Source organism: Drosophila melanogaster, chromosome 2L (genome assembly GCF_000001215.4).
Source record: "Drosophila melanogaster chromosome 2L".
Taxonomy (NCBI): domain Eukaryota; kingdom Metazoa; phylum Arthropoda; class Insecta; order Diptera; family Drosophilidae; genus Drosophila; species Drosophila melanogaster.
Window position 1 is genome coordinate 3,813,411 of NT_033779.5, and position 5,820 is coordinate 3,819,230.

The 5,820-nt window shown below is 40.3% G+C and overlaps 2 long non-coding RNA genes across 2 annotated transcripts; both read left to right on the forward strand.

The window, feature by feature from the left end:
• Positions 1–2,027: 2,027 nt before the first annotated feature.
• Positions 2,028–2,538, forward strand: lncRNA:CR44076 (long non-coding RNA:CR44076). Its single transcript, NR_073713.1, has one exon. It is a non-coding gene; the product is annotated as a long non-coding RNA:CR44076 (long non-coding RNA).
• Positions 2,539–4,313: 1,775 nt separating this feature from the next.
• lncRNA:CR44077 (long non-coding RNA:CR44077) lies at positions 4,314–5,124 on the forward strand. The gene has a single exon (NR_073714.1). It is a non-coding gene; the product is annotated as a long non-coding RNA:CR44077 (long non-coding RNA).
• Positions 5,125–5,820: the final 696 nt, after the last annotated feature.

The window sequence follows — 5,820 nt, forward strand, 5'->3', positions numbered from 1 at the left end:
ATCGATGTCTGTGAGCCGAACAGTGCTGTAAAGGGACACAAATGATTGTTGTTGCAAGGAGAGCAGTGCTCAAAAGCAAGCAGTAAACTGCTTTGGTGCTGTGGCGGAAACCCGCGGAGATTTAAACTCCTGTCGTATCATTTTAAAAGTGTAAGATTTTTATTTAATTGGTTTTGGTACTTAACAAATTTAAATATATTAGTATTAGATATACATTTGTAGTTTATTTAAACTTTATTTTCATTTTCATTTAGTTTGTCTTGAAATCGCTGGTACTTCATTTTGAATTTGTTCCATGTTTGTCAGTATTTTAGCTAAAACACTTGGCAAGCTAATAACCAATTAACACCGATTTTCTAGTTACCGCAAGTTTTTAATTTCCAAACATATCGAAGTGTTTGTTATGTCTTATGGTGAATACCTCGAATTGCAGTTCGTGAAACATCAAAGTGCATTTGTTCTCGACTCAGAAAGTTTCTCCCACTCGTGACGTGTCAATCGCCTCCGCTAAGAGGTGTTCCTGACGGATTCCTCAAGGGATTCCATTGTTATTGTTATGATTCATGAGAATTCGTGTGCGTAATTATCCGATTTGATCTAAACACAGTCGTTTTGGTATTTATTTGTACACCCATTCTTGGTGAGTCACTGGATGTGATGAAGATCAAAAAGCTTCAGAGCCACGAAAAATTCGTTGATTGTCTAATAATTGTTTATTAAACATTAATAGACCATGGGCGATCGAAGTGCTAAGCAGCCGTCGCTCGTCACATAAAATCGCCGAAAGAGTGTTCATAAAATTTTATGGAGTTTCTGCGGTTAGTTGCCACTTGAAGTCGAGCCTAAAAATACCAGAGGGTAACATATGGATGCTCCCCCAGTTCCCCTCTTCACTCCAATTTGCTGGCCTAAGCCCTCTGATCCGTTTACCATAAATATGTTGATATATCACTGAGCAGGATTAGCTTCCTGTTTGCGGCCATATGGAGATTGAAACAGTTCCGTCGACTTTCGGGGGGAAAGTGGGGGAAACGACTGGGATTATGTGCCACTTCAGAATGTGGAATATATATGAAGTGTTAATTTGTAATGGGAATGTTTATGGCTCTGTTTGTTGTTGAACTTTATGTTCCAACCAATTGGTTGGTTTGTGGAGCAATGGGGGAAATTCCCAGAGGGAGACATTAATTTAGAGGTTTTCAATATGGCGACAGCTTATCATTTAACTTAATATCTGTTGAGGGTTTGTAAGAAAGAAGAAGGAATAATTTTAGAATTTTAATAGGGCAATTGGAGAATTTTTTCATAAATATTCAAATATTTTGAAATTGTGATTTTATTGTATATTTTCTTAAAGATCTTCTTCCAAATCTTCAAAGATTTGTATTTTTTGCCCACTCTTTACTCTTTCAATTGTAGTATTATTGTGTGCCATATAAATATTGTTTTTTCATTAGTTTGGGAATGCAAATTGTTTGCTTTTTGGCTCACACATTAGCAACGCCCACCAGCTGCCCACCAGAGCCCTTGATCTATTCCATCCTATAACCCATACCATATATGTAGTTAGATGCAGATACAATCCTACCTGACTCTGCCTCTTTGGTTTATTTGCTGTGTGTTTATTTTGCGGGCTACCAAGCAATTTTTGTTTGTTTTTGGTTTATCGTTTTCATAAATTTTGTACAAAAATAAATAGGAATCTTTTTTTTGTGCCTTTCAAATATTTTTCGCAAATATGAAAAGTCAATATTTTCTTTTGGCGAAATAGTAAAAGTATTAACCTGCCTGGGTAAACACGATTGTTATGGTTGGATTCTGGGAACAAAATTTTGAAAAGATGCACTAGCTACACCACAAATTGAGTATATAAAGCATACAAATGTCTGTCATCAGGGTACAAAGTTATAAAATATATTTAATTCTTTACTTTCGAAAGCTTTTCGAAACTAAAAGAATATTTCCACTTGATTTTTCCTACAACTTTGCCTTCAGTTCGTTAGAGAAGTTTGTGTCGCAAAAAGACTGCGGCTGTCAACATTTTGTACATTATTACGTGGTATACAATACATAATGCCATTATTATCATAAGCGTGCTTTTTTGTGGATACAACAAAAGCAGCGGCAAGTAAGTTTCTGGACAAAAAAAAAAAAAAAAAACACGGCACAAGCGTAAGGACCTCCACCATCCAGCGCGACTAGAGGCAGGAAACATGCAAGTGCCCAAGTGCCTTCTTTTGTTCTTCGTCACGTACTGCGGTGCCATGGACCCTCCTCGCCGTTCGCCCATCGGAAATAACCGAAACCCCATCCACGGAAACAACCAAACAAGTGTAGCTGTAGCACAACCACCTTGCAACAACCACACGGAACCGGCTCGGAGGACCGCGGACCAAGAGGAGGACCAAACCTACCGCAGACTCGAGTTTGTGCTGCTCTGCTGCAAAAAGGAAGCGGAAAGGAGCCTCATCAAGAGCGGTTCGATCACTGAAGAGAGCTTCAGACACCCTGGAACATGAAGGGTATATAGGGTTCTCCAAAATCTCATCGCATTAACTGAACTCTAAAAATGCTTGCTTTTGAAGTAAAATTTTGTTCATAAAATGTTCAATAAAATAAGTAGATTAAATTTAATCACAAATTGTTTGAGATTTCAGAACTTTTGCCCACGAAATTAGTTTAAAGAAGATATTTCCTAGTTCAAACAAATTATTTCAACCATACTTTTTTTTTACTTTTTTACTGCCTTTTTTTTTTTATTACCCCCTGCAGTTTGTCGCCTTGCGGGTGCAAATTATAAAACAAAAGCTGTAAAATGTAGTAAAATGCAAAAACAAACAGTGGAATGACAAGCACCACAATTTTGCCCTTGGGGTCTGAAAATTCCCCACAATATTCAGCAAACCACCACCCACTTTCTGCCCCCCGTTTTTCCATATTGCTGTTGGTGCTGCTGCTGCATAAATATTGTCAATAGCAACAACTACAGACGACAAAAACAACAACAGCAGGGTTTTGATATTTTGTTTTTGGTCGGGTGTTGGGAAATCCAACCCCCCCTGCAGCTCCCCCTCCCCCCTGGCTCCAACGCCCCTGTTTCCTGTCGCATTCCCATTCTTAGCTCACGTTTTTTGTTGCTAACAATTTTGTGCTCATCTCAGCGAAAAATCTGTTGACGCAATTGTCACGTGCTGTGTTCTCTGGCAGTTTTTTACTTGTATCTCCGTTCGTGTCCTGCCAAAAGGAGGTTTTCCCTATAGTTTTCCAGCACATGTTAGCGGGGCATGGGGGCTTTCTTGTCTCGTGCCATTTTTTTTTTTTACCCCGAATCCGAGTTTTTAGCTCCTCGTTAAGTGCGATGCGGCGACATACAAGTGGCGATAGCAATCTGATTTCCGTAACCCCTCGTAAAAAGGACATTTTGTACGAGATAATGAGGCATTATGAAGTAAAAGACAGACAACTTTTTTAATTGATTACATAGTGATACTAAGAGAAGCACAAATATTATTATTCTTGGCGCCTCTAGTGTTCAGGATTAATATCTAATTCATTTTAGAGCCTTCAAAGGTTTGCTAAAGTTTTTTCTTTAAGAGCAGACAGGTGTTTTGGAAAACAACCAGCGAACTAATTACTGAAATCTCCCGCTTTATTGGAGTTTGCAAATATATTTCCCCTTCTTGCAAATACTTTTTATTCAAGGAATCGACTCATGTGCTACCCGCTAGGCTTGCACACGCCCTACTCTACCTTTTTTTGCCAAACTCGATATTCCGACATTTGTGCGCCACGAATACCAGGAAATTTCGAATCCAAAATCAAAAGGAAATATATATACATATATTTACTTGAATCGAAATGCTTCCCCGCCTCGCCCAAATGCATTTGAATCGAGTGGTGAGCGATAGTTTTCACATGTTTTGTTCGAGCATTAATTCCGTTTAAATGATTTCCGCAACAGATTTGAGCTTTGCACGTAATCAAGTGGAAATGAATTTGACCAACACAAGAGGTTTATACACACATCACATTTTCTGCCTTTATGTTTTTGCGGTGTCCCATTAGTTTGATTGTTTCGAAGGCCACTGAGCCGTGAAAAATATCAGAGAAATAAAAATCGAAATACCGAAATGAGCTGGTTTTTTGTTAGCGAAAGTGCAGATTTTTCAGGACTCGCAAAGGGATGTGATTGAAGATCTTCAGGATATTTCAGCACATGCATCGATATTTGTCCCAAACTGGAAGTCATTGACCCAGTTACTTTTCAACTATATATTGAATTTATATATTTATGTATTTACCATACAGGGCCATGCTCAAAATCAACGCCCAAACCAAAATACCACTTTAATCGAGGCCAACTTCCCTCAGTTCGACCTTGTAGTGGCAAGCAAAAAAACCAAAAATTACAAACACCAAACTTGAGATTTGCTAACATATCGTGACTGTGACTGTGACCAAATAACGCGACAGGATCCTCGAAGGACTCCAGTCGAAGGTCAATGTATGGCCACAGTTTTGCGTTAGATCCCAAAGTTTCAAGCAATACTGCGTACGGTTAACCAGGAGAGGCCAAAATATGCCATTTACTTTGGCCACATATCGTTCTACGGGCCAAGGACATACCTCGGCCGGTCCAAGGACGTTTCTCGGGCAAACTGAAGGAAACACGAGATACGAGGACCAGCAGCAGCAGCAGCAGCAGCAGCTGAGTTTGGCCTGCTTGCTGTCGTCGGGATGTCAATGTCAGCGGGTGCCGTTCGAGTCCTTTATTCCGGCATCCTTACTCGAGGCTCATCATCACGCAGGCAGGCGCATCCTGCCGCGTGGATACCCCCCTGGCTCTGGATTCCCATTCGCATTCCCATTCCTATTCCCGATTTCCAATTCCGATTCCTGGTGCCACCTCCGGTGCACCGCTGGTGCAAATCGCCGGCATTTAACACTAACCTTCCGATCTCCGCTGCCGTCCAAGGAATTTGCCAGCGGGCTAAGAGGACAAAAGCGGAACGGCAAGACGCTTTCCAAAATCAAAACAGCACCTGAGTTTTGGGCTGGTCCTTTAGGCAAAAAACACCTTTGACTTGTGTCAATTGTGAAAATCCTAGCACTGCGACGAATTCTAAAGGATGCACGTGGAAATATACTTTAAAATTAAAGATGAAATTTTGACATAGGAGTTTTTCCAAGTGCAAGGACCAATTATACCCTGTATTTACTGTAGCATGTTCCCAACTTCCTCCTTCTGGACTCACTGCATTCTATTTCTAACCATTCTCCTTGTTGCTCCTCACATATTTACCCAATGATAACCAAATATTTTCGATGCGAAGACATTTTCCAATTTGAAGCAATGAAAACATACAAGTCGCTGGCGGCCTTTGATGTTGCACGTTCATCTGCGACTTGCCTCGCTCGACTCCTTGCCGCATGAAATTTGAGTGAGTCAGTCAAGTGCTCAAGTGCGTGTCTGCCCTTTCATTTTGAATGTGTGTGTAGATGTTTCGATTCTTTTTTGTAATTAACCGACTTTCGAACACATCGGCGGCACCTCCTACTTTTTGTTTCCTTTTCCGTACGCGATGTTGCCACGTCCACGCCTAAACACTTCACTTGCCGCATGTGTTTCTTGTCCCCAATCCTGGCTGCACTGAAAGAAAACTATATATATCTAATGGAATAAGGTAGATGATTTTATGGTATGCAGTATGCAATACCCATTATATTGATTGATTTCAACTAGTACTTGAGTCAGTTAGCCATATACTTTTTTTTCCGGTGTACTCTGCATATTTTCCACTGCTGTATCGGATTTCCCCG